The 26818-nt window shown below is 36.6% G+C and overlaps 1 protein-coding gene across 6 annotated transcripts in view; it reads right to left on the bottom strand.

Moving 5' to 3' along the window:
- Window positions 1–26818, bottom strand: part of PDE1A (phosphodiesterase 1A) — a 404046-nt gene that overhangs the window by 298918 nt on the left and 78310 nt on the right. The gene's annotated exons all lie outside the window — the stretch shown is intronic.

Raw genomic sequence — 26818 nt, 5'->3', positions numbered from 1 at the left:
GGGTCAGAAATGGTGTTTTTATTTTTCCTTTTGTAGAAAAACAAAGTCAGGCTGACTTTGTCTAAACATTCACACACACACTACCCAACACAGTACTGCTGGAAACTGTCATAACTGGTGCTCAATAAATATGTTAATTTGCTAAAACACTCAGCTGAAACACACCAAGAATTCCATCTAACTAACTCATTTTGTATGACAAAATACATAGATCAACTCATATGACTTTTCCAACCAAAAGGACACTAAGAGTGTCATGGTATTTTTTGTAAGCATCATGGAAAAAAGGTAAGGTTTTCTTTTCCTTATTTTCTTCATTGTTATGGTCTGGTCATGTTTGTAATACACAAGTGCCAAAGCATGCAATGGCAAAAAGGTCATTTGATATTATGCCAGCCCAAGCACTGGAAAACGCATGTGTCTGCAGGTTCTCAGTTTAACCATTTAAGTCTAGTCAAATAGCACGTGAGACCCCATGTGTGTTCTTTCTGTTACACAACATTTAATTAAACACAATGTTACTGGTTATATATTTTAATGAGCTTTAAATTAAATGTAGGAGGGAAGACAAAATGCAATAAAGAAAGGATTAGATGGCATTTTAAGTTTTATCATGATATACATACGATATTATCTTAATTAAAAAAGACAACACTGCTTCTTTTCCTCTTGCTTCTCTACCATCCACCAACATTAAAGCTAGCCTTGTGTATGCTCATAGTACCTCATACACCTAAACTCTTTTAGTTGTTTCCAATCTTTTCTCTCTTTTTTTGGCATACCATACATGAAACATGAAGAGTGCATGTGATTCTCCCCCAAGAAAAGTTCCAAGGTCTTGCTAAAACCATGAAAAGTAAAACATGTGCATTAAATACAAGCACTACTAAAATTTTCATTTGTCATGACTAGAAATATCATGCCAGTAAAGTGGAACACAACTTGGTCAACTATACCGTAAGATAAATGGCAGGGTGTAAATTATTCCTTATAAACTAGCCATAACTCTACCCCATTACTGCTAGAGGAAAAACTACTTCATATAAGTGAGTGAGAGTAGAAGCATTTTCAAGATAATTTAAATCTGATTTATCCTTCCAAGGTAAGTCATTCACAACTTTCAGCATTTTGTTCATTTTTTATAACACATTTCTTGCTACAAGTTTCACAACTAAGAAGCTAGCAGACACAGGAAAGAGCTGGGATTTGAACTCAGATGTCTCATTCCTGAGCCCAAGCTTTTACTTCTTACTAAGTTAGGCTGTCATTCTGGCAAGCACTCTGCCTCTAAGGTCACTCAGGCTCTTTCTGGGCTGTATTTAACATTCTATTGGGGAAAAGGAGAAACAACCAACCACTAGAAAGAGTGTCTATTCTTCTTTATAACATTGTCAATTATGTTCCAATACCTATAAACATCACCCCTAGAAACTTCTCCAAAGGGCCCTGATTCGCTTGATATCAAGGTGAATTGAATAGGCTTACAGATTATCTCCTACTAAGATATGAATGAAAGTTCTGTTCTATTGTAAAGATCCCTAGACTAATGTCAAAGAACACATATTTAAACCCCAGCTTTAGCAGCAAGTTTCACTTCAACTCCCTTTATGTCAGTTTCCTCATTAGTCAAACTAAGAGGTTGAACCAGATGACCTCTAAGATCCTTTCCAGCTCTAAAATTCTGCCTCTCTGACTAACTCGATGATAAAATGTCAAGCTATTTAAATTTAGTGTCCAACCAAGAATAAACTCTGTAGTCATTTTTAACTTTCCTTAACCACAAGGTCACGCATACCATGAAATACTTTTCATCCCCATTGATGTAGGATTAAAAACACAGCACACTACTCATGTGAAAATAAATTATAGCATATTTTTTTTTAATTGAGCTGTTGTTTGTTGTTGTTTTCCTTATAGCTTCAACTTAGAACTACCCTCACTAAGCTCTGGAAAGGCAGGGATTCGTGTGTGATGTCTTCCCTGTGCATAGTTATATAAAAGACATTCAGTGGTTATTTATTAAGTGAATGAATACATGAACAAAGTGATCATTAATACTATCTCATTATCTTCTTATATAAATAAATATTCTTTTTCTAAAAACTCGGTCATATCTGGTAAATGTATAATCTTTCATATTTCTTCCAACCCATTGTTTTTCTTCAAGGTGGCACCTGAGTTTATAAGGAAGTGGGTTTCTATGACCTTGAGGTGGCAGGAAAGAGGTGGTCTCAGCCCCAAACCTGCAGGTCCCCAATCTCCTTTGTGTCCTCTGGTCTCTGCAACTACGCACCTTATTTGTCTTATAACTTGGTTCCCTGCACACACCTACAGCTAAAATCCATGTCTTCTCGATTAATTGCCTCAGTTTGGGAATCTTGGTCATTTGTCATGGATTGAGCCAATTTCAGCCTTCCTTGTTGCTTCAATGTCCTCTAAGTATCACCTACATCTTCCATCTGGATCTTTATTGAGGCTATAAAACATTTGGCATCTTTCTGGGACCCCCTAGCCTCTTGCTGTGGTCATGGCAGGCTCATGACAGATACACTGCCCCATTTCAGCTAGCTTTTGACATCCTCACAGGGCTGACAGAATTTCCTGAGCCTCCATCCCCTCCAGGCATTGAGGAAGACTTGGGATTGGCCACACCATGCCACCATTTTTACTGTTATAGCTAACTCACTAAATCACAGCAAAATCCACTCAGCTTTAGCTTTTCACTTTCAACCAAACCTGGTCCTCCTCTGGAATTTCAGCTTTTAGGAAAGAAGTCAAAATACTTTGGCCATTTGCACAAAACACCTTCCATTGGGGGCTCCCCTTTCTACACTTCTTCAGGGCATAAGAGATGCTTTCCCCATTTTACATGGCAGAAAATATCTTAGTTTATCTCCTGAGCAAATTTTGTCCATGGTGTATAACAGACCCAATTTCAAGTCCACAGGCCTTAATCTGGGAAATAATTTTTGGTGTGAACAAAGTCTGGCTTTCAGAAGCATTGTCTTAAAGGGGCTCAAAATTTCCATTTAGGTTTTCAAAAGTGCTTCACACCCATGCTTTTGGTCATACCCATCAACATGGAAGGGACAAACACATCATTCCCACAAATGACGAAGCTTTCTTACTCATTTCATTAGGTGCATAATGAGTACGCCATACCACAATATTCACATTCTGTCTGATCCATCCCTTATGTACTGTGCCTCTCATCTCAAGACCCTAACCTTTGGCTCATTCCCCACTAGCTGTGCTGGAATTTTGTGCCTTGAACACTTCACACTCTTATCCTGCCTCCTCTGTACATACTGTTCCTCTGTTTGACATGCTTTTCCTCCTGCACATTACTCAGATATCATTGTAGTGTCCCTCTTCTGAGATTTGACTATTTTGACAACCCTATTTGAATTTCATGTACCCGTACCTGCACTGTTTTTGCCTCCCACAGCAAGTATCATAATCTGTGTGCATCATAATCTGTTTAATTTTTTATTCACAAATGTATCTGTTCAATGTATAAATGAATCCATTCTGCAGGATGCAATAACTGAGGAAAAGGTCAGAACATGTAACTCATCCTGAGTACTACAAAAATAAAGCTAGTCAAGTTATACCAAAAATATATTTTTTCCTATACATGACTGCAAGACCCTAAAAACAGATTCACTGATCTCTTGCAATGCTTCAAAACATTTTCTAAAACTTACATTTTGTTTCATATTTGCCATTATACTTCTGCAAATCTGGAGCTTTATAGAAATGACAGCAAATACAATGATATCTTAGTCCATGCCATGCTGGCTATAACAGAATACTTGAGACTAGGTAATTTAAAAAGAACAGAAATTCATTGCCTCACAGTGATAGAAGCTGGGAAATCCAAGATCAAGGTGTCATCCTCTGGTTTGGTGAGGGCCTTTTTGCTACATCCTCAAATGGCAGAAGGCAGGAAGGAATTCTAATTGAAAATGAGCCCTTTTTTTCTGAAAGGGCCTTAATCCCATTAATATTCACATTAATGGGAATATTAATGATTAGGCCAGGAGGGAGCAGTCCTCCTGGCCTAATCACCTCTTAAAAGTCACCACCTCTTAATACTACCACACTGAAATCATCTGAATTACTAGATTCCCTTGACTTGTGTATCAGACTCAAAGTTCATTGGCCACAAATTCAATAACAAAATATACCAGAATTATTATTTTCCTAGATTAATGAATAATAAAGTTTAGATTTATAGTTTCTAATGACAAAGTAAAGTTGTTTCCCACATTGGCTAACTTCCTGTTCATTTAAATCCACCAGAAACAAGGCTTTCTACATCACAAAATAGAAGAAATTCCTCCTTGTCACTGAAGTGTAGAAGCAGGTCAGTTAAAGTTTGATTGGCTCCACTTAGCACTCTCACAAGTTCTGACAGCCTTAAGTGCTGCCAGTCAAATGACTTCCTATGAGTATTGTAACAAATAAAAATAAAATAAACTCTTACATAGTATTAAAAAAAAAAAAGAAAGAAAATATCAACAACAACCACAAAGGAAATAATTTAAAACAGAGTCTCATAGCCAAACATCCATTGCTCAGTGTGTAATCAAGCAAACCTATAAATCTACTATAAAAGAAAATGGCTTTTATATAGTAGGTAGTTAAAAGAACATTGCAAAAATAAGTCTTCTTAATATAAAATTATCTTGGGTCAGAGGTCTAAAAAGGAGATGACTGAACAGGGGCTCAAAGGATGAATAGATATTCAACAAGCAGGATAAGAAAAGCAAGCAGACTTTCATAAGCCCTGAGTACCATGCAATAATACATGATTTAGAGTGCACATTGTGGATGAAATAGTGTGGTGTCACTTACGTGGCATTCACCTGCAGAGTCACAGAGGTTCACACCATCACACACAAAGAGAGGTTATAATTACAGAAGTGATCCATGTGATATCAACGTTTTAAAAGCATGTGATTCAGAGGTTTCCATTACTCCCCAAATATGCCAAAGATGTTCTTATCTGCAATTCTTCAGTCAGTGGAAAGCTGTTCAAAGATAGCTACATACTGAGACTTGGTTAGTTTCTCTTCAGCTCTGAAGTCTATCACAAAATCATCAACTTAACTTTAATATTGAGTCCTCCTTACCAGCCTTTCTCCATATTTTAAGTTTGGTTTCAACATGACACTAAATTGGATTAGTAATTTTTTAAGTCTGCTTAAGCTTCCAGTAATGCTTACGAATAAATGTGCAGAGCTACAACCAAGAAACGAATTGAATCAACGTCAGTAATGGAAAATTCCTAAATGCTAACCTACTGACTTCTCTAAGCTTTTAGAATTAGACTGCAGTAGAGATAATTATGACTCACACTGAGTAGAAGCAAGTCACTGACTTTGCCAGACTTCCAGTAGTGTATTTGGTAAGGTTCTGTGTAAGTAACCCAAATGTATAGAAATAGGTTACAACCCTTATTACCTTTCTAAGATAAAAATGAGTTATTAACAGAGAAAATAAATACCACATATATTTGTACTCTCACTCCTTAAAAAACTCATTCTAATTTCAGCTTTTCTTTTTGATTCTACTGAATACTCCCTCCACTCCAAGTGCACTGTAATGATCTATCCTTGGCAATCTCATCTTTGGAATTACTATCTTCTTTTGAATATCAATACATTATTACTATTAATTGTTCTATGACATGCCATAGTTACCATAATTTATTTGTACCTTTATTTTATTAAATTCAAAATTCAAATTCCACACAGGTTTTAAACTGGTCAATAGTGCTTTCCCAAGTTCCATACTGGACACATTATTTACTGCATCATCTACTGCATGGCTTAATACCAGAATAGAATATTAGAAATAAGTCTATCCTAGAAATGCTGCATCTTTTTCAACATTATGAGCCCTCATCTTGCACTACGGTACTAGAAAATAATAATTTCCCCTAATCTGCTCTTTTCTCTACATGACCCAATGGAAAATGTGGAGGCAGGAAAGGTGGCATGTGTTTGGCAGTCATTTACTATCAGGTACTATATTTTATATGCCCTGTTTCAGTTAATTCTACATAACACACCCAAAAGATAGAATCTCATACATTCATTTTACACTCAGAGCAACTAGACTTTAGAAAAGTTGTATAATCTGCCAAAGACTGTATAGTTGGTATATTACAGTAATAGGATCTGAATTCGGTCTTTCTTATGCTGACATCTTTGTTCTTACTAACATATTTCACTGCCTTTTCATGATCATATTCTTAGTTTTAATAGCAGCCTTAAAGAAAAAAGCACCTTGGCCAACCATATTTTTTAAATTATAATTCTCTGATAATTTAAATTAAGTTGAACCCTAGCAAGAATTCAGACTTGATTTCAGAGACATATTACTCTGGTTTGGGTCATTCTCACAATACAAGGCTTACATATGGATGGATGAATGAACCATAAAAAACAGAAGACTAAATATCTGGAGGCTTTAAACTTTAAATTTTGCCATTTGTTTTCTGTAAAGTCTTCATTGAACAAAAATGGATAAACAAAACTTTTGGTCAAAACATTACTGAGAAACTCTCCGGAAAAAAATCAAGTTAGTAAATGTGCAAATACAGTTATGATTTATATCCCCAACATACAGAATGGCTCTCCAATACAAAGATGTGTCTTTAAGGTAATTTTCTCTTTGAAATCATGTTTGCAGCAACCCAAATCATAAAAAGAATTAATTAATTAAAATTCTCTAGCTTTTTCTAAATCACTTCATAAGATGTTTCACCTTCACTGAAGAGGCTGAATAGGTTCCATTCACAGACTTCTAAGCTTAGAGTTACCTATGAGATTACTGGCTCCTATATCCAATAAAAAAAGGTGCCGTTACTGAGCACATATATACCAAGCACTGCTGAGGATTCTAAAGATCCTATTACACTGAATTCCCCAGGTGACAATATGGGATAATATTTGTGTCCTAATTTTAGATATAACTAACATTGTACAGCTAAGACTGACAAAGCAAAGATTTGAACCTAGGACTCTTTTTCGCCGAAGTCCACAAAATTAATTACTAGTGCCTTCTAGGGTTGGGGCCATCTAATAAGATTCACTTTGATTCTTTCTCTCTGTTTCTTACAATCGTTTTATATTTTTATCTTCACTCTTTTCTTTTCCTGTTTCATAAATAATTTTCTTTTCCAGTGAAAAGCATCAAGTATATTATTAATTAATTCTAACCTTACATTTATGGAGATTCTGAACTCACTTCTCTTGGTTGTTCTGCAAATACAGAACATTGCTGCTGTTTTGCATGTACACATTGTTTCAGTATAGTTCATAAACATCAATTTCTTGACCTTGAGGTAATGAGATATTTGTTATAAATAGAATCACAGACTTCTGGAATCTGAAGGGTTTTTCAAGGTCAAATCATTCACCCTCCTAATCGTTACAAAATTCCTCTTTCTTTTCCTCTCAGAGAGGGCTTACCTCTCAAATATCCCTGAGCTGGTAAAAATAAATCTACTGTTCCCCTGATCTCCAACTTTAAGACCTCTCATAATATGAGCATTTCATCTTGTTGAATGCTACTTGTATTTAAAGATGGAGACCTTTCTTAATATCAAGTTCTTCACCCAATACACAATCAAAATACAACAATCTGCTCCAAGACGGAGAAAAAACTGGCTGTGTTCAGCTTACTAAGAAGTCCTATTTGGTCTCCAATGGGGCTACTTCCAAGGCATATTGAAAGGTAAATTTTGATTTTAATTTTTGAAATATAATTAATCTTTAAAAGTAATTTTAATATAATTAAATAAGTGCATTCATAAAATAAAAGGAACAAAAGAGGCAAAGAAGGGAGAGAAAGGAAGACTCACAGAGGAAATTATGCTGTTTTAGCAAGGTTTAGCCAGTGCTTGGAAGTTCATCAGGGGAAAATTATTTACCAGAAAAACAATGTAGGAAAAAAAGTTCAGTCAAAGGAAGGTAGAAAATAATGCAGAAGCATGAAATATCATAGTATTCAGGAAGGTATTCTGGCATGACTTGAAGGTAAAAATATGAAGAGAAATTACAGGAGATAAATCTGAAAAATTACAGAGAACAAAATTATATATGGCAGACTGAAGCACTGAGACTATATGCAATAGGCAATGGGGAGACACTAGTGGGCTACCATCAGAGAAATGACACCTTCTACTTTGCAGTTTTGGAAGATCTCACTAAACAGAGTAGAAAATATTTTTGAGGATTACAAGTATGGGTATAGGGATATCAGTAAAAATCATGTTAGAGTAGTCTAGGTGAAAGAAGACTGTGGCTTGAAGTAAGACAAAGGTATTAATTGAAAAAGAGTGTATTCAAGTGACATTAATAGAGATAGTGCATAGGTCTTAGTGCATAATCAAGTGTACCAAATGAAAAAGGAAAAGGATTCTAAGCTAATAATTAGGTTTCTGGTTTGTTATCTGGGAGGATGTTTAAGAAGACCCAGATTGGGCTGGGAGGCAGGCCGGGTGGGCCAAGAAGGCCGAAAGAAGCCAGCACCGGAATGCAGCTCACAGCCAATGAGATGCAGAGGGCTGGAGGACTTACGGTTCCAAACGAGGTGCAGGGTTTTTTACTGTGGGACCGATAGGGCACTGGAATTGGGCCCAGGGAAGGAGCCGTAGTGCAGGGTGAGAGCCGCCAGGGGGGCAAATCAAGACGGGGTGAAACGTGCAGCCGGCTCAGAGGGGAGGGTCGGGGGACTTAACCCCCTAGGAGCTCCGTTTCAGATCCTGTGCTTGCCTCATCCCTCCTGCAACCCACGGTCCACAGGGGCCCTGCCAGACGGTGGGGTGCCATGGGTAGTCGATGCAAACTGAGCAGCAGCTACCTCCCGGCTCGGAAAGTTGTCACAGGGACTTGGGCGATAATTTGGACTAACATCAGCGGGACAAACTGTCTCGCTCTGGGAGAGACGCCATTGGGAAGGCGGGGCCAGTCTCACCTGCAAACAAACTCCAGGGAAGGACCACCCACCCAACAACCTGAGTGAACCAGAGAGAGCCCAGCAACGCCCTCTACAGGCCAGAAAAGATACCGCTCCAACCTCAATAGAAAAAAAAGTCCACTCAGAGACTCTTCCTGAAATCACCAAATTCAAAGATCAAAGGGAGATAAATCCACGAAGATGGGGGAAAAAACAGCGCAAAAAGGATGAACCCACCAAAGAACACCTCTTCTCCTCCCAGGGATCACAACTCTTCACCATTAAGGGAACAAAAAAAGAGAATTAATCTGATGAATTGACAGAAGCAGGCTTCAGAAGGTGGGTAATAACAAACTTCTCTGAGTTAAAAGGCCATGCTCTAACCCAAGGCAAAGAATCTAAGAACCTTGAAAAAAGGTTAGACGAAATGCTAACTAGAATAACCAGCTTAGAGAAGAACATAAACAACTTGATGGAGCTGAAAAACACAGCACGAGAACTTCACGAGGCATATACAAGTTTCAACAGCCAAATTAATAAAGCAGAAGAAAGGATATCAGAGATAGAAGATCAAATCAATGAAATAAAACTAGAAGGCAAGATTAGAGAAAAAAGAGTGAAAAGAAATGAACAAAGCCTCCAAGAACTATGGGATAATATGAAAAAACCGAATCTACACTTGATAGGCGTACCTGAATGTGACAGGGAGAACGAATCCAAGTTGGAAAACACTCTTCAAGATATTATCCAGGAGAACTTCACAACCTAACAAGGCAGGCCAACATACAAATCCAGGAAATACAGAGAACACCACAAAGATATTCCTCAAGAAGAGCAGCCCCAAGGCACATAGTTGTCAGATTCACCAGGGTTGAAATTAAGGAAAAAATCTTAAGGACAGCCAGAGAGAAAGGTCAAGTCACCCACAAAGGAAAGACCGTCAGACTCACAGCAGATCTTTCAGCAGAAACCCTGCAAGCTAGAAGGGAGTGGGGGGCCAATATTCAACATGCTTAAAGAAAAGAACTTTGAATCCAGAATTTCATATCTGGCCAAACTAATCTTCATGAAGGAGAAATAAAATTCTTTACGGACAAGCAATTGCTGCTTTTGTCGCTACAAGACCTGCCTCACAGGAGCTACTGAAGGAAGTACTAAACAGGGAAAAGAACAACCAGTACCAGCCACTGCAAAAAGGTACCAAATGGTAAAGAATAATGATGCAATGAAGGACCACATCAATTAATGGAAAAAACAACCAGCCAGTAACAAAATGGCAGGATCAAATTCAAACATGACAATATTAACGTTGAATGTAAATGGCCTAAACACCCCAATCAAAAGACACAGACTGGCAAACTGGATAAAAAGTCAAGACCCATTGGTGTGCTATATTCAGGAGACCCATCTCACATGCAAAGACTCACACAGAGTTAAAAGAAAGTGATGGAAAAAGATTTACCAAACAAATGGAGAGGGGAAAAAAAGGCAGGAGTAGCAATCCTAGTCTCTGATAAAATGGACTTTAAACCAACAAAGATCAAAAGAGATGAAGAAGGGCATTATACAATGGTAAAAGGATCAATGCAACAACAAGAGCTAAGTATCCTATTTATGCACCCGATGCAGGAGCACCCAGATACATAAAGCAAGTTCTTAAGGACCTACAAAGAGACTTAGACTCCTGCACAATAATAGTGGGAGACTTTAACACTCCACTGACAATATCGGACAGATCAACGAGACAGAGAGTCAACAAGGCTATCCAGGGCTTGAACACAGATTTGGACCAAGTGGACCTAATAGACATTAACAGGACACTCCACCGCACATCCACAGAATACACATTCTTCTCAGCACCACATTGCACCTACTCCAAAAAAGACCACATAATTGGAAGTAAATCACTCCTCAGCAAATGCAAAACAACGGGAATCATAACAAACAGTCTCTTAGACCACAATGCAATCAAATTAGAACTCAGGATTAAGAAAAGCACTCAAAACCACACAATCACATGGAAACGGAACAACTTACTCCTGAACAATGAATGGATAAACAATGAAATAAAGGCAGAAATAAAAATGTTCTTTGAAACCAAAGAGAATGAAGGTACAACATACCAGATCCTATGGGACACATTTAAAGCAGTGTCTAGAGGGAAATTTATAGCAATAAATGCTCACGTGAGAAAAAAGGAAAGACCTAAAATCGACACCCGATGGTCAAAATTGAAAGAGCTAGAGGAGCAAGATCAAAAAAACTGAAAAGCAAGCAGAAGACAAGAAATAACTAACATCAGAGCAGAACTGAAGGAGATAGAGACACAAAAAAATCAATAAATCCAGGAGCTGGTTTTTTGAAAAGATCAACAAAATAGACAGACTGCTAGCTTGCCTAATAAAAAAGAAAAGAGAGAAGAATCAAATAGATGCAATAAAAAACTATAAAGGGGAGATCACCACCAAGTCCTCAAAAATACAAACTACCATCAGAGATTACTACAAACAACTCTATGCCCATAAACCAGTAAATCTGGAAGAAATGGATAAATTCCTGCACACTTGCACACTCCCAAGACTAAGCCAAGAAGAAGATGAAACCCCAAATAGACCAATAACAAGGTCTGAAGTTGAGACAGCAATTAATAGCCTACCGACCACAAAGAGTCCAGGTACAGACAGGCTCACAGCTGAATTCTACCAGACATACAAAGAGGAGCTGGTACCATTCCTGTTGAAACTATTCCAAACAATACAAAAAGAAGGAATCCTGCCTAACTCTTTCTATGAGACCAACATCATCCTGATACCAAGCTCTGGCAGAGACACAACTAAAAAAGAAAACTACAGGCCAATATCAATGATGAACATTGATGCAAAAATCTTCAATCAAATACTGGCAAACCGAATCAAATAGCACATCAAAAAGCTTATCCACCACGATCAAGTAGGCTTCATACTGGGAATTCAAGGCTGGTTCAACATATGCAAATCTATAAACATAATTCACCACATAAACAGAACCAAAGACAAAAACCACATGATTACCTCAATAGATGGCCTTCAACAAAATTCAACAGTCCTTTATGCTTAACTCTCAATAAACTAGGTATCGATGGAACGTATCTCAAAACAATAAAAACTATTTATGACAAACCCACAGCCAATATCATACTGAATGGGCAAAAATTAGAAGCATTCCCTTTAAAAACTGGCACTAGACAAGGATGCCTGTCTCACCACTGCTATTCAATATAGTATTGGAAGTTCTAGCCAGAGCAATTAGGCAAGAAAAAGAAATAAAGGGCATTCAGTTAGGAAAAGAAGAAGTCAACTTGTCCCTATTTGCAGACAACATGATCGTATATTTAGAAGACCCTATCATCTCAGGCCAAAACCTCCTTAAGCTGATGTGCAAATTCAGCAAAGTCTCAGGATACAAAATCAATGTGCAGAAATCACAAGCATTCCTATACACCAATAACAGACAAACAGAAAGCCAAATAATGAGCGAATTCCCATTTATAATTGCTACAAAGAGAATAAAATACTTAGGAATACAACTAACAAAGGAGGTAAAAGATCTCTTTAAAGAGAACTACAAACCACTGATCAAGAAAATAAGAGAGGAAACAAACACATGGAAAAACATTCCATGCTCATGGTTAGGAAAAATCAATATTGTGAAAATGGCCATACTGCCCAAAGTAATTTATAGATTCAATGCTATCACCATCAAGCTACCACTGGCCTTCTTCACAGAACTAGAATAAACCACTTTAAACTTCATATAGAACCAAAAGAGAGCCCACATAGCCAAGACAATCCTAAGCAAAAAGAACAAAGCTGAAGGCATCACACTACCTGACTTCAAACTATACTACAAGGCTACAGTAATCAAAACAGCATGCGGGTGGTACCAAAGCAGAGATATAGATCCATAGAACAGAACAGAGGCCCTGGAGGCAATGCCACAAATCTACAACCTTCTGATCTTTGACAAACTGGACAAAAAGAAGCAATGGGAAAAGGATTCCTCGTTTAATAAATTGTGTTGGGAAAACTGGGTAGCCATGTGCATAAAGCAGAAACTGGACCCCTTCCTGACACCTTATACAAAAATTAACTTCAGATGGATTAAAGATTTAAACATAAGAACTACCACCATAAAAACCCTAGAAGAAAACCTAGGCAAAACCATTCAGGACATAGGCATAGGCAAGGACTTCATGACTAAAACACCAAAAGCAATGGCAACAAAAGCCAAAATAGACAAATGGGACCTAATTAAACTTAAGAGCTTCTGCACAGCAAAAGAAACAATCATTAGAGTAAATAAGCAACCAATAGAATGGGAAAAAATTTTTGCAATCTACCCATCAGACAAAGGGTTAATATCCAGAATCTACAAAGAACTAAAGCAGATTTACAAGAAAAAAGAAAAAAAAAACCCATTCAAAAGGGGGCAAAGGATATGAACAGACACTTCTCAAAAGAAGACAAATATGCGGCCAACAAACATATGAAAAAATGCTCATCATCATTGGTCATTAGAGCAATGCAGATCAAATTTGCAAAAATGCAAATCAAAACAACATTGAGATAGCATCTCACACCAGTTAGAATGGCGATCATTAAAAAATCAGGAGACAACTGATGCTGGAGAGGATGTGGAGAAAAAGGAACACTTTTACACTGTTGGTGGGAGTGTAAATTAGTTCAACCATTGCGGAAGACAGTGGGCCAATTCCTCAAGGATCTAGAAATAGAAATACCATTTGACCCAGCAATCTCATTGCTGGATATATACCCAAGGATTATAAATTGTTCAATCATAAAGACACATGCACACTTATGTTCATTGTGGCACTGTTTATGATAGGAAAGACCTGGAACCAACCCAAATGCCCATCGATGATAGACTGGACAAAAAAATATGTGGCACATATACACCATGGAATACTATGCAGCCATAAAAAAACTATGAGTTTGTGTCCTTCGTAGAGACATGGATGAACCTAGAAACCATCATTCTCAGCAAACTGAGACAAGAACAGAAACCCAAACACTGCATGTTTTCACTCATAGGTGGGTGATAAACAATGAGAACACTTGGGCACAGGAAAGGGACTAACACTCACAGGGGAAAGTGGGAAGGCGAAGGGACATGGGGGGGCGGGGAGGATGGGGAGGGATAACAGCAGGAGAAATGCCTGATGTAGGCAATGGGGTGGGGGGATGGAGACAGCAAACCACTATGGCATGTATGTACCTATGCAACAATCCTGCAGGGTGCAGGATGTGCACATGTACCCCAGAGCCCAAATACAATAAAAAAGAAGAAGAAGAAGACCCAGATTGGTAATAAAAAGAAAGAATTATAATGGTAAGTTTACTGGTAACACATAGTGAGTTTCCAATACCAAAAGATAGTTCAAGTGAAGATACTTAATGGGTAATTAGATATTTAAATGGTGCAGAGGGATAGTGTGATGAAAGAGGATAGAAGACAATTGTTGATATAAAAAATGGGGGAGGGGAGTTGCATAAATATAAAACTATGAATGTGGTTTGTCTTGCTCAGAGAGAACATTTAAATTACAGAAGTAAAATCCCAACGGAAAAAAAAATCTGACAATTGAGGGAATGGGCTGGGAAGAGTATTTAGTTAAGATGTCAGAGAGAACTGGGAGTCAGGAGGAGAAGTTTGTCCTACAATAGAAGTGGAGAGGGCATCAAGTAAAAGATGTCACTGACACCAAAGCTGCAGAGCAGTCAGAGAAATTAGAGGAACATTTCCACTAAACATTTCCAGTAAAGTTGGTAGCATGGAAGCCACTGATGGCCTTAATTAAAGCAGTTTCTGTGCTGGAACAATCCCATATTCAGTAAGACAAAAAGTTCTGAAACCAAGAAAACTTTCAAGGTTGGGGGAATTTTTCTGATTAGGCACACAAAACAAGCACGTCAGTTCATTTTTCCCATGGTAATGAGTATGAAAGGAAGATATGGGCTAACTGTCCAAATATTTGAAGTCACAGAAAAAGTACTATGATTATCTGTTTACATGACAACATTTTACTTCAAAGAATTTGTTGTTGTTTTCTACCTTAATGCCTTGATTTAAAGTTTCTGAGGAATATTTTCTTTTGGGAGGACATGTGTAGGAACATAACAGAAATATAACCCAAAGAAAAGTTACCCTAATTGTGTCTTCTTCAGTTGGAATTTTTGAATAATCTTTTTGGGTTATGGTATATGTAGAAAGAGTGAAACTGTTGGCTCAGAGCATATAATTTAAGCAAACACAGATTATCTCATATGTTCTCCTCTTCCTTTCAGGATTCACTTCCAGAATCCTAGTTTTCTCATTTTGATTTCTGGAAGTTCAAGTCTCAAACTGAAGCAATCATCTAGGGTTAATATTCTACATATTTTCTTCCCATTCTGATTTCTATAGAAACTCGCATATTCTGTGTTTCATTGGCTCAATATGGTACCCTGAGCCAGCTGACCAGGTGAAGAAATGAAATCTGCTAATATATTAGGAGATGACAAATTCCTCTTATTACATTCTAGGACATGATTATCAAGAACTCTAACAGAAAGTAACTATGGCAGATTGATGGGAGGTTATTTAGTTATAAACATGCCTTTAAATCCTCTCACATAGCTATCTATTCTTCTTGACTATATGCAAGCATCATCATGTACTCCCATTCAACTGCAGTAAATGCCTGTTGTGTTTTTATTTATGAAAAAGAAATAATAAACGGGTGACATATTTCTTCATTATTAAAACAAGATATATTCTAAAATAAAATACTGTTCTATTGAGAAACAAATTAACAGTACACAAAACTTAAGGCATGTTCTCAATACTATAATTTGATTTTTCCAAATTATCTAAAATGCTTATTATCCCAATATTATGTGTTTAAAATATTCTTTATTTTCTCTTCTACTTTAAAATGTTACTTTTATTAGACATTTAATTTATTTTGCTTTATTTTCTCTTTTCTGTTGATTTTTCTGCTCAAGTACCAAACTAGTTTAATTACTGTCGCCTTCAGTATGCCTAAATATTGAGTAATAGCAGTCTTCCTTCAGTTTATTTTTCCCCTTCCCACAAAAATTTTTTAGATACTAATGCATACATACTAGTCCATTCTAATGCTGCTAATAAAGACATACCTTAGACTGGGTAATTTATAAAGGAAAGAGGTTTAACGGACTCACAGTTCCACATGGCTGGGAGGCCTCATAATCATGGCAGAAGACAAAGGAAAAGCAAAGGGATGTCTTACACGGCAGCAGGCAAAAGGGCTTGTGCAGGGGAACTCCCATTTATAAAACCATCAGATTTCATGAGACTTAATTTCTACCACAAGAACTATGGGGGAAACTGCCCAATGATTCAATTATCTTCACTTAGCCTCATCTTTGACATGTGGGGACTATCACAATTCAAGGTGAGATTTGGGTGGGAACAAAGTCAAACCATATCAGCATGTTTATTCTTCTCCATAAATTTATTTTTATATATAATCATTTTGTATGTATAAATCTCTCCTACTAATTTGAGCAAAAGAATATTGAGAATAATGGGAGCCAGGTTGCTCATGATTGGATAGGGAATTTTGAATATGAAAAGGGGAAGAACTAAAATAGGCATTATGGCATTGGCTAGAAGTTAGATGTGCTGGTATAAGCTACAGGTTTTATAAATATAATATATATAAAACCCTAGCTCTGTCCAGTGAGAAGAGCAAGAAACAATGATACAACAGTAGCAATTAGCACACCTAGCACCCAAATTTTGGGTTCTATATATGATTAGCTACTAAAAGTGATCAGGATTCCTTATAAAATAGGTTGAATCCAGGGCTACGGAGAGAAAAAGTGCAAGATAAATCCGGAATATATAACACTAGAAAGTAAGGATGCATTCAAAGAATGATAGGAGCATATCAAAAGAACATGAGGATGAGCTTGAAGAGACTTCATTGATCAAATCTGGGACAATTTCAGCATCAGAATAAATAATGTATTATGTATTACTGCCCACTGAATAAAATCAGAATCCTTGAGTCATTACTGATAAAAATAAATGAATGAATATACTAGGAATAAAACTCTTTCTACTGGAAAACACCAACTAATAAACACCAAAGGAATGACAGAGTTAGAAAATCAGTGAATAGTAAAACCACTGAGTGAATATTTGTGAGAAAGAAGCAGGATATTTGTATAATCTCAAAGTATCATTTATAAATTTCTAATTAATTCAAACAATTTAAAATGGAAATAGTAAAGCTATTGCATCACTATTAGGACAAACTAGCATTAATTATGTGCCTCCTGACCCAATATCACAAAAACAAATCTACTCATTTTAGTAAAAATAACAATTTCTAATTTTTTTGGTGGAAATACCAAATGTAACCAAAGTGAGGGACGTCTACAAATAATTGGCCTGTACTCTAAAAATGTCAAGGTCAAAAAACACAAGGAAAAGTTGAAGAACCACTCCAAATTAAAAGACCCAAGAGACCTGACAACTAAATGCAATATATCTTCTTAGATTTGTTTCTACATTAGGAATGATGTAGATATAAAAGATTATTGGGACAAAAACAAAACTTGAATAAGAACTGCAGACTAAATAGTATTTTATCTGTGTTAAATTCTTTGATTTCAATTGTGCTATATTTGTGCAAATGTGTGATAAAAAAATATATGCATTATATAATACATATTTAATTTTATTCTATTCATATAACAAACTTTATATTTATATGCATGTTTAATTATACATGTATAGAGAGAGTAAAAGACAATGATATATGGGGCAAAATTTAAGCAATTGTTCCTGGAGTTCCTTGTACTATTCTTGCAACTTTAAAATTATATTAAATTTGAAAGTTTTTTAAAAGCTTGTTGCAACTTTAATTTTTAAATTATACTGAAGTTATAGACTTTAAAAGGTCTAAGGAAATGTATATTTTAGCATTATCTTGAAATGTTATTTCTTGCAACAAAGTTTGCTACATCAAAAGTTTGTGATGCCATATTTCATAAGCAAGGTTAACAACTTTGGGAGCATGACGTCTGTGTATTGTCTGTGTTCAGAGTGATTTACAAACAAAACAATCGGTAATCAATAAAATGGGTAATCTGTGAATATGCTGAGTGTTAAGCCCAACCAAAATATTTCTCCTTCACCCTGAAGGTGGTTCAGGTAACTCTGCCTTTTAATGTTTACCTGAATTCTTCAAGTAGAACTAATCATTCAACTCTTAACTCACATACCATGTTTTTCTCATTTTCCTAGGACATATACAACTTTCTACCTTGGATAATAATTATGTACACACACATTATCTTTGAGAATTAACTAAAAAAATCCCTTAAGGATAGAACTCCCATTTGCTTAAAAATCTTTCAATGGTTCCCAGATGCCCTTAAATGGTCAAACTGTTTAATATCATATTATATTACCTAAAATATATTCTATTGCAGCTTCATAAATCACATATATATATTATATATCTATATAGTCTAGCTATTACATGATTTGGTTCTGTGTCCCCACCCAAATCTCAGCTTCAACTGTAATTCTCAATGTTAGAGGAGGTACCTGGTGGGAGATGACTGTATCATGGGAGCATATATGCCCCTTGCTGGTCTTGAGATAGTGAGTGAGTTCTAATATCTGATGGTTTAAAAGTATGTGACACTTTCCCCTTTGCTATCTGTCTCTCCTGTCAACATGTGAAAATGTGCTTGCTTCCCCTTCACCTTACGCCATGATTGTAAGTTTCCTGTGGCTCCCTAGCCATGCCTCCTCTACAGCCTGAGCAACTGTGAGTCAATTAAACTTCTTTTCTTCATAAACTATCAAGTCTCAGGCAGTTAAGTATAGCAATGTGAGAATGGCCTATTACAGGCTATGTCTCTCAAAGTCTCCTAACCCACTCATCCACTACATAGACACACATTCCAGGCTTTGGCAATATTGGACGACTTTCAGTTCACCTAAATCACTATGTTCTCCCTCCAAGTTTTAACCTCTTTGCCTAGAACATGTTTCCTTTGAATTCTTCCCCCAGCCATTTCTGGCTTCATATTTAACCCTCAGGATAGGTATCTCTTGCTTCTAGACATATTCCTTGAGAATCAAATCTGAGACAGATGTCCCTTTGTTGTGACTGTGTATATTTACTCCCAGTTTCAAATAATCTGTAGCATGATTACAATAGCAGTTATATTTCTTTTCATCAATCATTAACTGTTACTTTCCTGTCTCATTTGGTACTGTATTGAAGGAATAACTCACTTTGTATTCCATACATTTCTTTAACACTGTCTTGTATAAAGTACATTGGCATTTAATATCTATATTGTGCTTGAGCAAAATGCTACTTGTGCATATCTATATTGTACTTGAGCAAAATGCTGCTTATGAATTGTGAGTTTGAAGAGAAATCTGTCTATCAATCTCTCTCTCTCTCTTTCTCTCTTGCTTTCTTGCTCAGACCACTGAGAAGGCTTAGAAATAATGACAGCTGAGTATCAATGGGCATACCTAGTACCAAGACCTTAGCTTCTATATATCATTGTCTACTAAAAATAAATTTCCATCTATCCACACTTACATGTATGTTTATGTAGCTGAATAACTTATACTTCCCAAAAGAATGTACTTCAGTACTTAATTTAGTACTCTTATTCTTCTTTTTGAATACAACAAGGAAAAAGAGTGGAAAAGATAGCTAATCCTCTGGGATTTTGTATGCTAAAACAGTCCTGAGATACACAAGTTAAACTTGGCATACATTGGATCTGGGCCAAAAAAATTGTTTTTATTGGCTGTAGAAAATGGAATTTTAGACCATGTTGAGCCATACTATAATTATGATTGAAAATGCATAATGTGATGGTTGAGCATTCAGTGCGACTAAATGAGTTTATATTTTCTGGAAGTGATTGATCGTATTTTTCTCAGCACTTAAGCCTTTTGCAGGCAAAAAGCAAAGAAGTTTTACTTCTTAACACCACTTACTGAAAGTATAGAAATACAAATATTTCTGAAAGACAATGAGGAATTGTAAAGGAACTTGCTTCTAAATATAGATATTGAGATTTTAATAGGGTTATTATAATAGCCTAAAGTCAGCTTTTTATTGATAGAAAAACAACAGTAAAACAAATCATTTAGAGTAAATAGTTTATGCCTTGAGCTATCTCCTCAAAATAGACATTACATTTTCCCATTTGACATAGAATCAAATGACATTGTTTTGCTTCTAAACAGGATTATTTTTTCTAGGTTCTACGGATGTCAGTGATTTCCTTCAAGAGAGTTGAAACTGATAAATATTGTTTTAGAGAGCTGATCTGGGAGTTGAAAGAAAAATATTTTATACCAATAAGAATTAAATTAGCTTCAATGTGAAAGCTATACAAAACAGGAAAATCCATAACACAAGAATATAATTCAATGATTTAGGCAATGTTAAGAGCTGAAATATCGTGTAGCTTTTAATATTATTATTTGGAAAAGTTTCTGCCTAGAGCAATACCAATTTAAACATTTCCTGTTTCATTCCTGCCAAATATTGTTGTTTTTTCCATTATTGAAGCTTAAAAATACTTGAGCAGTTTTAAAGATTGGTGTGTTGGCATAAAACTGCACAGCTTCCTAAAAGTATTTTTTTTAACCCTCAATCATGACATTTTAAAATATTTTTCATGATATTTAAATATTTTCAAGGTACTTCAGCATCAAAAGAGTATTTCACCAAATCTCATTAGGCAATTAGTTATGAAAGAAATGAGGTAACATGCTGAGCCATGAATATTCAGTATTTATCACTACTTAAAATGTTAATATGCAAGATAAAAATACAAATACACTTTTTTGGATTCATTTAGACTTAAATCATAGGGATGGCATTGTGTTTTCATCATCTCAGCTTTTATCATTATATTCAGATTTTAAATATAATAGCCAGAATATATTAATTAAAAAGCAAAGTGGCCAGTAATGGTTTCCAGTGTTATTTTGTGGTATCTTAAAATGCTGACTAGATGAAAAGCATGCACAATTACCACACTCCTGCATAGAAGAGATTGTGGACCACTTAGCTCTGTTAGAACAGCATGAGTCAAATTTTTCACAAGGTTCAATTAACATAGGACAAAGATAAACTTATCTTATCCACTGATCTCATAAAGCCATGCTGTTTACCACAAATAAAATCTGGTGAGAGGATAGAGACAAATTTTACTGCCATTAAACATTTGTTAAATTGAGTGCAATCTCCTGTTTTGGTCAGGAGTGGCTATTACAACATACCTTGACTGAGACTAAGTATTCTCTGTCTAAAATGTCAGATTTAAGAACTGAGGACAGATTATCTATATGCTTTGAAGCAAAGAGCATGTATAGATTGAAAATTTGCTTTGTAAATAGAAATGTAAGGAGAAAACAATTAACAAATTTGCTGCTAGTGTTGTTTGGTTAATTAGCTTACCTGCATTACACATGTGGACTTTCTAGTTCAAATGATTAATTATTAAGTTCATGTGTCCTTCAATGATTAAGCAGCCTTCTCTGGTACAGAATAAAGAGCATGAACTCTGGAACGGCCTGCTTTGATTACAATCCCAGATCCTCATCTAACGAGGTGTGTGATCCCCAGAAAATTATTTAAAATAGTTAAGGTTAAATTTCTTCAGCGTTTCATCCATAGTGTGTCATATGGATGTTTCTGATGAGCATAAACACTGGTCAACTCTCTGACATTATGGGGCTAGAACACAAACTTCTTGGAGCTCTGGCTTCGTCTCCTTAACTATGTGATTTTGCTTCACAACCCTGAGGTTACTGCTGTTTTCCCAGATCCCAGTAACGAGATAGGAAGACAAGCTGCATTTTTAACATTTTAGTGCCACAGTATAAACTCAGTGAACCTTCTTTTAATTTGCAAATCTTCAACTTTCCTAACATTTCAAGATTCTAACACTCTTGCTTGGCACATTGGGTGTGCTCAGTAACTTTTGATTTCCTTCCTTCCTTCCTTCCTTCCTTCCTTCCTTCCTTCCTTCCTTCCTTCCTTCCTTCCTTCTTTCCTTCTTTCCTTACTTCTCATTCCTTTCTTCTTTATTTTAAACCATTTTGGAGCAGATGTTTCTAATCAATAAGCAAATAAAATCACACCATTTGCTTAGTCTTATCATTAAGATTATTTGTTCTCATGTTGAAAGATTTCAAAGACTAGTAGTTTAGAGTTAATTTTGAATTATTCTTTTAACTTATGTTTCCTTTGTTGCAGTCTGATTTACAGCTACCTCGAAACTCCACAATTGTAAAGTATAAGCGACATTTTAGAACCCAAAAGAAATGTTGGGTTATGGACCATTCTGCTGTGAAAATTGTAAAGAATCTCAGATATTTAGAACTGAAAGAAAAGCTTCAAAGGCATTCCAAAACAGCTCCCTATTCTTTCCACATTACATCCAAAAAAACTATCACCTCACTGCTAATGACCATGCAAGCCAGCCAGTTTTCATCTACCAACAAAGGTATTTACTTTCAGCAGAGTTCTAAATTGGTTTAATTTAGTGCAGTTTGATGGATAAAATCTAAACGATCTTATTGATTTAAAAACTAGCACTACAGAGTAGTCTTAATCTACTGTAATTCCATTTTTAGCAGATACAAACATAAGTTATGGTGTTGGTATAAAAAGGCACTATAGAGATTTTTTTTCCCATTTATTTATTTTATTGCATTTTAGGTTTTGGGGTACATGTGAAGAACATGCAAGATTGTTGCATAGGTACACACGTGGCAGTGTGATTTGCTGCCTTCCTCCACATCACCTACATCTGGTATCTCTCCCCTTGCTATCTCTCCCCAGCTCCCCAACCCAACCATCCCTCCCCTATTTCCCCGCAACTGACCCCAGTGTGTAGTGCTCCCCTCTCTGTGTCCATGTGTTCTCATTGTTCAACACCCACCTATGAGTGAGAACATGTGGTGTTTTATCTTCTGCTCTCTGCCAGTTTGCTGAGAATGATGGTTTCCAGGTTCATCCATGTCCCTACAAAGGACACAAACTCATCGTTTTTGATGGCTGCATAATATTCCATGGTGTATCTATGCCACATTTCCCCTGTCCAGTCTATCATCAATGGGCATTTGGGTTGGTTCCAGGTCTTTGCTATTGTAAACAGTGCTGCAATGAACATTCGTGTGCACGTGTCCTTATAGTAGAATGATTTATAATCCTTTGGATATATACCTAGTAATGGGATTGCTGGGTCAAATGGAATTTCTCTTTCTAGGTCCTTGAGGAATCGCCACACTGTCTTCCACAATGGTTGAACTAATTTACACTCCCACCAACAGTGTAAAAGTGTTCCTATTTCTCCACATCCTCTCCAGCATCTGTTGTCTCCAGATTTTTTAATGATTGCCATTCTAACTGGTGTGAGATGGTATCTCAATGTTGTTTTGATTTGCATTTCTCTGATGACTAGTGATGATGAGCATTTTTTCATATGTTTGTTGGCCTCCTGTATGTCTTCTTTCGTAAAGTATCTGTTCATATCCTTGGCCCACTTTTGAATGGGCTTGTTTGTTTCTTGTAAATCTGTTTTAGTTCTTTGTAAATTCTGGATATCGGCCCTTTGTCAGATGAGTAAACTGCAAAAATTTTTTCCCATTCTGTTGGTTGCCGATTCACTCCAATGACTGTTTCTTTTGCTGTGCAGAAGCTGTGGAGTTCGATCAGGTCCCATTTGTCTATTTTGGCTTTTGTTGTCAATGCTTTTGGTGTTTTGGTCACGAAGTCCTTGCCTACACCTATGTCTTGAATGGTTTTGCCTAGATTTTCTTCTAGGGTTTTTATGGTGTTAGGTCTTATGTTTAAGTCTTTAATCCATCTGGAGTTAACTTTAGTGTAAGGTGTCAGGAAGGGGTCCAGTTTCTGCTTTCTGCATATGGCTAGCCAGTTTTCCCAACACCATTTATTAAACAGGGAATCCTTTCCCCATTGCTTGTTTTTGTCTGGTTTGTCAAAGATCAGATGGTTGTAGATACGTTGCATTGCATCCAAGACCTCTGTTCTGTGCCATTGGTCTATATTTCTGTTTTGGTACCAGTACCATGCTGTTTTGATTACTGTAGCCTTGTAGTATAGTTTGAAGTCCGGTAGTGTGATGCCTCCCACTTTGTTCTTTTTGCTTAGAATTGACTTGGCTATGCAGGCTCTCTTTTGGTTCCATATGAAGTTTAAGGTTGTTTTTTCCAGTTCTGTGAAGAAGGTCATTGGTAGCTTGATGGGGATAGCATTGAATCTGTAAATTACTTTGGGCAGTATGGCCATTTTTATGATATTGATTCTTCCTAACCATGAACATGGAATGTTTCTCCATCTGTTTGTGTCCTCTCTTATTTTGTTGAGCAGTGGCTTGTAGTTCTCCTTGAAGAGGCCCTTTACGTTCCTTGTTAGTTGTATTCCTAGGTATTTTATTCTGTTTGTGGCAATTGTGAATGGAAGTTTCTTCTTGATTTGGCTCTCTTTAAGTCTGTTATTGGTGTATAGGAATGTGTGTGATTTTTACACATTGATTTTGTATCCTGAGACTTTACTGAAGTTGCTTATCAGTTTCAGGAGCTTTTGAGCTGAGATGATGGGGTCCTCTAGATATACAATCATGTCGTCTGCAAATAGAGAAAATTTGACTTCCTCCTTTCCTAGTTGAATATCCTTTATTCCTTTTTCTTGCCTGATTGCTCCGGCTAGAACTTCTAGTACTATATTGAACAGGAGTGGTGAGAGAGGGCATCCTTGTCTAGTGCCACATTTCAAGGGGAATGCTTCCAGTTTTAGCCCATTCAGTATGATATTGGCTGTTGGTTTGTCATAAATAGCTTTTATTATTTTGAGATATGTTCCGGCAATACCTAGCTTATTGAGGGTTTTTAGCATAAAGGGCTATTGAATTTTGTCAAAGGCCTTCTCTGCATCAATTGAGATAATCATGTGGTTTTTGTCCTTGGTTCTGTTTATGCAGTGAATTACATTTATAGACTTGCGTATGTTGAACAAGCCTTGCATCCCCGGGATGAAGCCTACTTTGTCATGGTGGATAAGCTTTTTGATGTGCTGTTGAAATCGGCTTGTCAGTATTTTATTGAAGATTTTTGCATCCATGTTCATCATGGATATTGGCCTGAAGTTTTCTTTTCTTGTTGAGTCTCTGCCGGGTTTTGGAATCAGGATGATGTTGGTCTCATAAAATGATTTGGGAAGAATTCCCTCTTTTTGTATTGTTTGGAATAGTTTCAGAAGGAATGGTACCAGCTCCTCTTTGTATGTCTGGTAGAATTCGGCTGTGAACCCATCTGGACCTGGGCTTTTTTTGGGTGGTAAGCTCTTAATGGCTGCCTCAACTTCAGACCTTGTTATGGGTCTGTTCAGGGTTTCGGATTCATCCTGGTTTAGGCTTGGGAGGAGGCAAGTGTCCAGGAATTAATCCATTTCTTCCAGGTTTACTAGTTTATGTGCATAGAGTTGTGTGTAATAATCTCTGATGATGGTTTGAATTTCTGTGGAATCTGTGGTGATATCCCCTTTATCATTTTTTATTGCATCAATTTGGTTATTCTCTCTTTCTTTTTTATTAATCTGGCTAGTGGTCTGTCTATTTTGTTGATCTTTTCAAAAAAAAACCAGTTCCTGGATTTATTGATTTTTTGAAGTTTTTTTGTGTCTCTATCTCCTTCAGTTCTGCTCTGATCTTAGCTATTTCTTGTCTTCTGCTAGACTTTGAGTTTTTTTGATCTTGCTCCTCTAGCTCTTTCAGTTTTGATGCTAGGGTGTCAATTTTTGATCTCTCCTTGCTTCTCATGTGGGCACTTACTGCTATATATTTTCCTCTAGAGACTGCTTTAAATGTGTCCCAGAGATTCTGGTAAGTTGTGTCTTCATTCTCCTTGGTTTCGTAGAACATCTTTATTTCTGTCTTCATTTCATCGTTTGTCCAGTCAACATTCAAGAGCAAGTTGTTCAGGTTCCATGAAGCTGTGCGGTTCTGGGTTAGTTTTTGAATTCTGAGTTCTAACTTGATTGCACTGTGATCTGAGAGACTGTTTGTTATGATTTCCGTTCTTTTGCATTTGCTGAGTAGTGATTTACTCCCAATTATGTGGTCAATTTTAGAGTAGGTGTGATGTGGTGCTGAGAAGAATGTATATTCTGTGGATTTGGGGTGGAGAGTTCTGTAAATGTCTATTAGGTTTGCTTGGTCCAGGTCTGAGTTCAAGTCCTGGATATCCTTGTGAATTTCCTGCCTGGTTGATCTGTCTAATGTTGACAATGGGCTGTTAAAGTCTCCCACTATAATTGTGTGGGAGTCTAAGTCTCTTTGTAAGTCATTAAGAACTTGCCTTATGTATCTGGGTGCTCCTGTATAGGGTGCGTACATATTTAGGATCGTTAGCTCTTCTTGTTGCATTGATCCTTTTACCATTATGTAATGTCCTTCTTGTCTCTTTTGATTTTTGTTGCTTTAAAGTCTAATTTATCAGAGATGAGAATTGCAACTCCTGCTTTTTTTTTTGCTCTCCATTTGCTTGGTAAATCTTCCTCCATCCCTTTATTTTGAGCCTTTGTGTATCCTTGTGTGTGAGATGGGTTTCCAGCACACTGATGGGTTTTGGCTTTTTATCCAATTTGCCAGTCTGTGTCTTTTGATTGGGGCATTTAGTCCTTTTACATTTAGGGTTAATATTGTTATGTGTGAATTTGATACTGCCATTTTGGTGC

The sequence above is a fragment of the Sapajus apella genome, unplaced genomic scaffold (assembly GCF_009761245.1).
Source record: "Sapajus apella isolate SASKATOON/1434 unplaced genomic scaffold, GSC_monkey_1.0 scaffold28, whole genome shotgun sequence".
Classification (NCBI taxonomy): Eukaryota; Metazoa; Chordata; class Mammalia; order Primates; family Cebidae; genus Sapajus; species Sapajus apella.
Note: the sequence above shows the minus strand (reverse complement) of the source record. Positions and strands in the feature narration are given on the sequence as shown.